The following is a 10,122-nucleotide window of genomic DNA, read 5'->3' as shown; positions in this document are numbered from 1 at the left end:
TCTGTGTGCTCAAAACATTTTCTTCTCAAAACTTGTGTGTTAATTAAGCGAAAGCTGCATATTTTTTTACATTTTCAGTTTACATCATTTGTTAACAAAATGGTAAGTTTTTTACAAAATCAATTTGTGAGGATAGTTATAGCTTAACCCAATATCTTGGCCGACAAATATCCTGTAGAGGCCAAATAGTAATGAAATTATGGTCCATCGGTATCTACCGCTTCGGACAGTTGGACCAATATTTAGCAGGGCAGACGTAGCCGCATTGTTGCGTACTTTTCTAATTTCAGAATTTTAATCAAGATGCGTACTGCCTACATTCGAAAAAATACTAAAGGAAGAGTCCAGTGGACTTAGGAAAACCTGAAGAATGCTGGATTAGCAATAGACAATAAGGAATGGGAATCAACCAACTTTTGAGATCTTTACTCTGAAGAAATGCTTAAAAAACCGTGACTTGAAGAAGCACACTCGTTTAGGAACTGGTTCATTACTCGACGAATAACCGAACTTAACTTAGTCGAGTAGAGAGTATTATAGTATTCATTTATTTCATATTTAAAAATTAGTTTTGTGTTATTTCCTACAAAGAAATATCGTTTATTACCCAAAATAATAATTTTTGAAATTATTCTAATTCAATTTTCAAGCAAATTATCACTAACCATAGTGGACCATCTACACTAGAGCTCGGAATTCGTTAGATATTCGAGTGTTCGTTTTCCGTTCACCGTTTTCCAAGAAGAAAAATCGTTATCTCATATCATTTTTGGCAACTAGCCGCAACGGATAAGAACGTGCCTTTGTCGACACATTAATTATAACACCGTGCAAAAGTTGATGACGCGAATCACCAGAACACAGTGACGTAATTTCATATTTATTTGCAGGAGAGTAAATATGATTATTTTCATTTGCTTGTAAATATATGGGTATTTGTTTAAATCCTTGTAGAATATGAATCATTTATTTTATAAAAGTATTCAAAGTGCATATAAAGATATTTGCACCTTGTGAGTTTGATAATCTTGGTGTATTTGAGTATCTCAGTATTCGAGTATTCGAATATTCGAATATTCGAGTTATGACTACACATAATTATTCGCTATTTGAATATTCGCATATTCGAATACTCGAATTATTCGAGTTTCATTCCGAGCCCTAATCTATACTACCACTCCAATAGTAGACCAAACATTATTTGGATAAATTTTGCATTTGACAACATTATACTGAGGCAAACTGAAAGCATGCTACTTTATTCAAGTAACTCTATCAATTTCAGTTGATAATTTTAAACCTAAAGTTCGTAATGATAATTTTTTAAAAGTGGTCCAAGTCCCCTACTTTACCCGATCATTAGCTCAGGAGTGTTCAGCTGATAAAAAAATATGATTTACTATTTTATTTTTTGTTTTTTTACATTGGTGTCAATGTGTCATTTTTATGCTTTCATCACACAGTGTTATGATTATTTTTATTGATTTTTTATTTCTGGTAAAAGGTAAGCGTTATTTGCTATTTGTTTCTAAAATCACAGCGTCTGTAATTGTGAGGCAGATGCATTTGTTTAATAGTATTTTTAATAATTACTATTTATGATTTCGAATTTTTGCATTATTAAAGCAAAACATTAATTACTTTTTATGTTTCACCAAAGCGGTGGGGTTGGAAATAGTAATAATTGTTGAATTCCTTTTATGTTATAAGATTCTTTGTTTTAAATATTGATGAAGTAAGATTGCGAAACGGATTTCTTCAACTGCATCCGTAACCGAAAATTTAACGACAAAATAACTCCAACTATAAATTTAAAAACTAATGAACATCGCACCACCTACTATTCTAAAACATAGAATTAAAAAGAGAAGAAATAACAATATTTGACTTTATTTTTGTGTCGGTTTCTCATTTGTTTTGCATTAATGGCTATATCCATTGCTTCAGGTTAATAACTATGAAATAATTTTTACAATCTTTAAAACCGAAACCACTCGATCTCCTACGTTAGTCCAGGAAAATAGTGTTTTTTAGTGCTATCTATTGACTGAGTAACCCAAGCACCCAAACATTGTCAGGCATCATTGAGAATTAAGATGCTCACCACCAAACGATAATATTTACATTTAGTTATGATTGAATTAATGTTTTTAAAAGGTAAATTGTAAATAAAATCCTGGAAAAATCAGATAAGGAGATTGAGCAGTTTTATGCACAAATCAATCAAGTTGAAAAGTTTATAAAGCCAAGAGACGTCGCGCTCAACCTTGGAGCGGAAAATATGTGGGAGATTATGGCATCGGGTCAAAAAACGACAGAGGAGACGAGACAGAATGTATAGAATGTAATAATTTCAGACATTTTATGAGTTGCTCAAATTGAGGCTGTACATACACATGAATATCCCCTCAACACAATAGTGAAAATATAGCTAGGCATCACGTAAACTGTATCTTAGTAAACCTATCCACCTAGTATTTTAGTATGGCTTATCCGGGAGCTGATGTTTTTTTCAGATCACAACCCACCGATCGAGCGTGTACACATTATACTGAAAAAACCTTCACAAAAAATAAAAATAGATCACATAAATGCCAGCCGCTTACAAGATCCAAAAATCAAAGAAGATCTAAAACGACATATCAATGGTTATTTACGACTATTTTCTACAAAGACTGAACACGCATGTAAAAGACAAGTCGCATGATTTAAAAGGGTCCGTAAAAAAACCTGCCCACAGTTCGCTTACCATAGAGAAACAGAAAAGGGGACAAGGGTGGATAACAGAAAAAATATTGGGACTGATGGAAGAGGGAAGACATTGTAAGACAATGCAGACAAAGTATAATGAAGAACATAAACAAATCAGAAGCGAAATAAGGACAGCAAAATAAACTTTTTATGAAAGAAAATGCGAGAAAATTGGAGAACTGCAACTAAAACATAATACTTAACCTACACGCCAAAGAGCATAGTTGGTTTAATCCAATAAATTTACCTCCTACCAATTATCTAACTACCCATTGTAAGAAATACTTTTCAGGAAAACGAAAAAATGTTCAATGACTAGAGCAAACATGCAGCTAAGGGTTTAAACGTGCAACTCTATCAAATAGTTGCAATTTAATGCAGAATCCAGAAATTAGGAGCAAGTTTGAACGTCCTATTTAAAAAACTAAAGATGAACTCAGACAGTGTGCCTATATTTTTGACAACACCCTTTTCATTATTTTCCGATTTACAACCGTTTAGGCGCAATTGAGCTATTTTATATTAATGGCATACCATTTATCATAACTTCCGAACTCAAAATAGATCGCTGGTATTTTATGTTTTGCCTTAACGTAACTAAGGAAAATCATATAAAAAGTGGTAAATTTCTTACGGAAGAGCGTTTCTTCTCTTCCAAGTCGAACATGCAGTAACGGATAGCTTTAACAATCCACCACCCCAGCTTTGCCTTTTCGCCGTCAAGGCTAATCATAATAGCATTAGATGAATGAGTCCGTCGTGGTTAATCGGCAATGACTTACTAATTACCTCTCTCGACATAATAGAAGAACGTCAGAAATACATTCGGCTGCGAGATAATAAAAGGAATTATATACTTCACAAACGATTAGATAGAACTCGTGATTGTACAGAAGATGCTGACGTCGAAATATTAAATGATGTGTAGAGGAGATAACAATATAATATGTTTCAGACATCTAGAGTGAGCTTAGACTTTTCACTTGATAACTACAAAATAATATAAAATTTACAAAATTTTTGCAGTGATTGGCACTATTCAATGATACGAATTATCAACTAATCACTAAATTAATAATTGCTACCCAATTAATTAATTCGATAGCTGCTTGCAAAATTTCTCTTCTTTGTCAGCTTGTACAGAGTCCCTAACAAAAACTTCGCAATTTATGTGAGGAAAGAATAGGAAATGTCCAGTTACTGGATCCCAGTTTTGCAACTTGTGCAACACAGTACTGTGAAGTTGCCGGGAAAAGCCGAATTCCATCGTTGCTCTGGTAATTCAATTTCTACCAACATCGTTGTTACATATATTTATAGTACTATACCTAGGTATGTTCCTATCAAACGAAGTTCCGTAAGAAAAGTTACCAGATGGTTTCTCAAAGGTACGAGACCACTAAATCATACGACGACTATGTAAGCTTTTCGACTTGCGACGTGATGCCGATTTTTTTGCTGATTTTTTTGGGTCCGTGTACTCGGCTGGTACTGTTCCACTGCTTGGTGCGGAATCCCTGAATTCTGCCCACCTTAATGCGTTGTTAATATCTGAAATCTTCGAAGACCTATGCAGTTTGAATCCAAGCAAGGGTCCCGACCCAGATCGGGTGCCCTCGGATCGACTGAAGCACTGTCCATTTGTTCTGTCCAGGCCGTTATTTATCATCTTTAATAAATCACTCGAGGTGGGCAGCTTTTCGGAGTGCTGGAGATAATCTTGTAACCAAGTAATTTACTCGGGTTTTGAAGCTGTGTATAATCGAACAGGGATATGGATTTCGCCCTGACAGGTCAACGTAGCTGAATTTGTGGACTTATGTCGATTACACTACGAAGGCATTGGAGGACGGGTACTCAATTCACTTGATATATACAGGCTTTTAATAGAGCAAACCACTCACTTTTGGATGATAAGTCAAAGAGTTTGGGTCTTGAGGGCCCTTTCTTATGGTGGATCGGCGATCCCAGATAGTACGTATAAAAAAATTCAGATCCAAAAACATTAACTTGCTGCCGGGTATACCCCAGGGTTCCCACTTGGGTCCGATTCCTTTCAACATATAAATAAATGATATCTCATACTGTTTTATGAATAGTAATTTTTTTTTTTCGTTTGCGGATGATCTTAAATTGTACTTGTTGTTTCTCAGGAATGCAATGGAGCTTAATACAGGGAAATATTGTTATATGGTATTTTCACGTCAAAAATTGCCTACTAACTATACTAATGCTGTAAACTGATCAAGACATAAAATTGTTAGCTCCGTCATGAATGTGGACGTGCTTCTGGATCCGGCATTGAGTTTTGCTTCTCATCATGTACTTCGGATTTTTGTCCGGAGGATACTGATAAGCTCGTTTACTTCTCTCTTATAGAACCTCATTCAGAGTATTGTTTAAGCGTCTAGAGTCCGACTTACTATTGTCATGTAAGAGAAATTGAGCAGGTCCAGCGAAAATTTTTAAGAATCATTAATTGGAAGTTTTTACTCAGTGGACCAGCTGACTTCTCTACCAATTGTAACCACCACTACTTCAATTTATCTCGTCTTCAGTTAGTTCTGAGGATTGAAAGATTGTCAAATAGGAGAAATGATCATGATTTAGCCCTACTTTATAAGATTATAAAGCTATAATTTAACTGTTCTGGCCCACTTATTCATTCATTACATGTACATTCATTACATGAAATTTCATTACATGTACCATCCAAAACAGCTCAACTGAACTATTTTTTCCATGTTCCGTTCCCCAAAACGAACTAAGGCTCAAACTCTTTTCTGACTAGTGTTTTATATCTGGGAAACGGAAAACCTGAGCTAGATTGGCATTGCGGAACTATGCTGCAGTTTAGGAGACAGGTCAGGAATCTTTAGATGAGTGTCCAGATGTTGGATTGATTTTTTTTGTGGCTTGTGCTCACAATGTTGTAAAGTTGCATTGTAGTTTAGTCCTTTGTCATTGTATTTATCTTAGCTCATGGGCATGCCCCGCAAATAAGTAATAACAAAAAAATCGTACTTAATCTTTGTCGTTGATAGAATACTCGCAGTGTTGGAGACAAATTTGTTTTTTACAATGGTGAGCTTGTAGAAAGTGAAAAGACTTTTTGTGCTAGATCCGTCATTTAAAAAAATGATTTAGATTAACAAATAATGTCGATACCGGTATAAAATTGGCTGAAGATGAATTAAGTGCGTTGTAGACCTTATCAAAATTTCACCGATTTTCTGAAATATTTTCGTCTGAGCGGTTATTTTGAAAGGACTTATTTTCTTTTTCATGTATGAATTTTAGATTTCTGCTATTAACTATAATTTATAATTAACCATTAATAATTATTTCATCCTCTTATATGTATTTACTACTTTCCTTGAAATAAAAAAGTAATTACTTTGAACAAGAAGCAACGCGTATTTACAGAATGTTAATAAAAACCGATTATTTTGAAAAACATTGTTGCCGCGCTTCTCATCTGGTTTTGCAAATATCTCAGTTTATGACAAGAATTAATTTTGTTTACTAATTTTCTTGTACTCCTTAAATACCCCCGACAACAACCTCGCAAGACCCCAAGATTTTGAATCATCCTGCATAGTTAAAATAATCTCGTAGTAGTCAATCAAAAGGATTCATTTAGTCCGTAATGTTAAACAAAAGAAAGGAGAGCCCAATAGAAGAGTAAAAATATAAGACATGAAGAGAAAAAGCATGACTATTTTGCAGTAATTTAGAAGAAAGCAAAAACAGAAGAACTCTTGACTAACAAATATATCACACTTAGTAATTAAAGTCAATATGTGGACATTAAAAATTGATTCATTAAGTCACTAACATACGAACACAGAGCAAACTGGCAGAAAGCAAAATCAGACATAAGGGACAACGGATCAAGCGATGTTGCTTAAAAGGGAAAATTCAAAACATAATTAACAAACGATGACAAAGAATAATCTTTGGTATTGGTAATTCAACATTATTAAAATAGTACCCTGTTCCTACTTTGGCAGCAAGCCGACTATGATTTCTATCAAATGTACCAGATGTTCCATTTAATTATTTAATTTAGTCTCTGGTGAATGCAAATGAAAGGTGATACTAATACTTGTCTTGTAGTTAATTACTATAGAAATATTTGATTTTATGGCACAGGGCATAGTTTGTACGTTCTGCAGTTCCACTGTGTAACTGTTGGAAAGCTATTAGGCAATTTTCAGAAATGTCATATTAATTTAGTAAACTGATGAGTACAATCTTCTAACGTAATTTTAAATACATTTTTGTTTTAAAGTTAGTAGACTCAACTAGAAATAATTTTCCAAGTAAGTATGTCAAATTCAGTAACTTGTTACAACTATTCCATGTGAAGCGACTGTGGACAAAAATAGACTTCTGTATGATCTGAAGACATTATTTTTCAACAAAATGCAATTTCACATTTCTGCACAGATATGTGGATTTTCCTGGTATGTTTTCGCAAAGTTACAGATACACCGACAAGTACTTTGCAAATTTTAATTAAAGTTAAAGGAAAACTCGTTTAATTTCACGTTTCCGATTATGCCAAAAGGGTTAGAGTTTAAGAGGACCGGGTAAACAGTGCGATGTATCCGACAATGTTTGCAGAGCGAGCAGGCGATGACAAATTGCAGGGCCAAGGTGGCCAGTGATAAACGGACTGCGTTTAGCACTGGCCACCGGTCGACTAATGATAGCCCTGTCCGCCCCTTAATGCCCTTATTTCGCCTTTGATCTAGTGCCGACACCTCAGCCTTTAGAAGGGCTCCAGGATCAATTGATTAGAATTACAAGTTGATTTAGACATTAACGATTTTCGAACCTCCTTTCCTGTGAGTAAGGTGTCTGTCAAAGTAGGATTTTCAGTAATTCAGATAGTGTCCAAATTAATATTATTTATGCACCACCGTGGTGTTTGCGGTAACTTGTAAGTCCCTATGAGTATTGAGAAATATATTTATAACCAGTTAGGCAACCGAAAACTACAGTTTCCCATTAATGCATGTTATGTTTAAGTCTAACATGTTTCTGAAACTAATAAAACAACTGTTCGCTTTAAAACATATATGTTCAACTCTCGGTTGGTTAGGCGCTTTCTGAAAGCAAACAATAAATCCGCCTTAAACGTTTGAATGTGCAGGTTTTAAGGATGTTTTCAACAGCTCCATTATAGAACATGTAATACATACACTCAAGCTAGTTCTAGAGATTAAGGTAAGGAACTTGAAAATTATTTATTATTCTTTCGAAAACTCAAAACCTGAATTTTCAACGAATTAGAATTTGGACTAGAAGTTCAGGGATATAAACATGTTATTTTCAAATCGAGCTTGCTTAATAGAGCTACACTTTGTATCAATACAAGGAGATATGTAGCTGTTTTCAGAAAGGGGTTCAAAAGAAATATCATAATCTACACACAAACGAATCTCATTGACAAACCGATGCAACAAGAATTGCACATTATACCTACTTCTCTGGAGGAATAATCACAAAGCATTTGCGCGGACAAGCCAATTATTAGAAATGTGCAAGATGCAAATTTGCACATTTTGAAATCAAGCAAAAAATCAATTAATAATTTTCTAAAAGCACCAAATAAAACATATCCAGGTGAGTGAATTCTAGAAAAAATAAGCAACTTACGTTAAATGAATTGAAGAACTAGGAATTAGGTATGGATTGAATGAGCTATAGTAATGAGGCCAGGCTGAGAAATAATGAAGAGGTTGAGCAAACGTAATCAACGAAAAAGAAAAAATTGAAAGAAGCAAAATCTCTGACAAATCTGGAGGAATCCGGCAAAATCCCAAAAAAGTATATTAGCTTTTTTCAAGAGGATATCATTTCCTATTTTTGGAAACTAACTGCAGCCTTGAAAAATACTCTACAAGTTCAGAGTTGTGCGTTCAGTAAAGAAGAGTGCGCTCTAAATGTAGTTAAAATTCCTTCAAACCTTCAAAAACCCTCTATCACATGAAGTTTCGCGCTTCTTAAATGTTGATTTGAAAATTGTACGCGACGGCAGACGCTTCAATAAAATGTTCCAACTTCCAAAGCAAAGCCAGTATAAATGCAACCAGTAACGTCAGAGAAAAAAAATAAGAAGATTGATATTCTGTAGATGTGTTGTTTAAATGAAATTTAGGCGTAAAAGTGCACACAAAAATGTATGTTTTTTAAATTTTGTGTGACTTTTTAGGACAAATCCATAAGAGTATACTCACGCACGTTGTTATAACTGAATCGACGTACCAATTATCTATCGAATTATATAAAAACGAACTCTGTGGCTGAAATGGTTATTGAGCAACGTCAAAAAAAGCGGTGTCATGTTTCAGTCGATTTCGCAATTTAAAAAAACACAGGTTAAACTAAAACTGTTGACTTTTTTTGTAAAAAAACACAAAACTGGAATCCATATTTGGGACAAGCTCCAGATGAGCTTGATCTAAAACTACAAAGCCACGCAAATTATTATCAAAGTTAAAACATTTCTTGTGAGGGAACCAATGGTTTAATCGGAACTAATCTGCACACACTTTCAGTAAGCTAATGCTTCTTGTATTAGAGACTGTATCCCAAAGTTCTATATCTGTAGTAGTTCTTTAGCGAAAATCTTCAAATGAGCTTGATATAAAAATATAAAGCCGCCCAAAATATTTCCAAAAATTGAAGGGGTGGAGCCCCATCTTGCTCAAACCACATATTCATGTTCTGGTTCAATAACTGCCGTAAACTGTTTCTTCAAAAGTTGGTGCACATATTTTCATTTCAATGTCTACTATTATTACTACTATTATTGATAGCCTAAAAATAGGTACCAATAATTTTATTCCCAATTATACCACATCAAACATTATGCGCCAGGGATGTTAGTTTTGCACAGTCCGGAACCAGTAAATATTGTCTGCCGCCCAACAGCGCAAGTAAACTTTCGTAAACAATCCTGTCAACATCGTAAATTTTATTTGCAATTCACCTGCCCGCAGGTGGAAAATATGGCTTCACCAAGACAAAAACATATTTAAATTTTTTTTATCATTATCCTCCATTTGGCCCGTTACCCAATTGCAAAACGTAACACGGTTTTGAAAGTCTTTTCCATACAGTCCATGGTGGAGTGTGATATGGTATGGATGAAATTTATTCCGGTGCAATATGGTTATGACCGATTTTTGGCTTAATCCAGCATCTCTAGCAGCAGGTCCAGTTCCCACTCAAGAAAGACCTCTCCTAAAACCCCTACAGCCAGATTACGTGTGTTGCAACGCATTTCCGCCTTTCCGTTTTTTTTCTTTAAACTTCCAGTAGTGCGACCTCTGGTTTCTAACCCTTTAAACGCCATGT

This window comes from Dendroctonus ponderosae, unplaced genomic scaffold (genome assembly GCF_020466585.1).
Source record: "Dendroctonus ponderosae isolate FM_Combo_2020 unplaced genomic scaffold, Dpon_F_20191213v2 Dpon_F_20191213_5, whole genome shotgun sequence".
Lineage (NCBI taxonomy): Eukaryota > Metazoa > Arthropoda > Insecta > Coleoptera > Curculionidae > Dendroctonus > Dendroctonus ponderosae.
Note: the sequence above shows the minus strand (reverse complement) of the source record.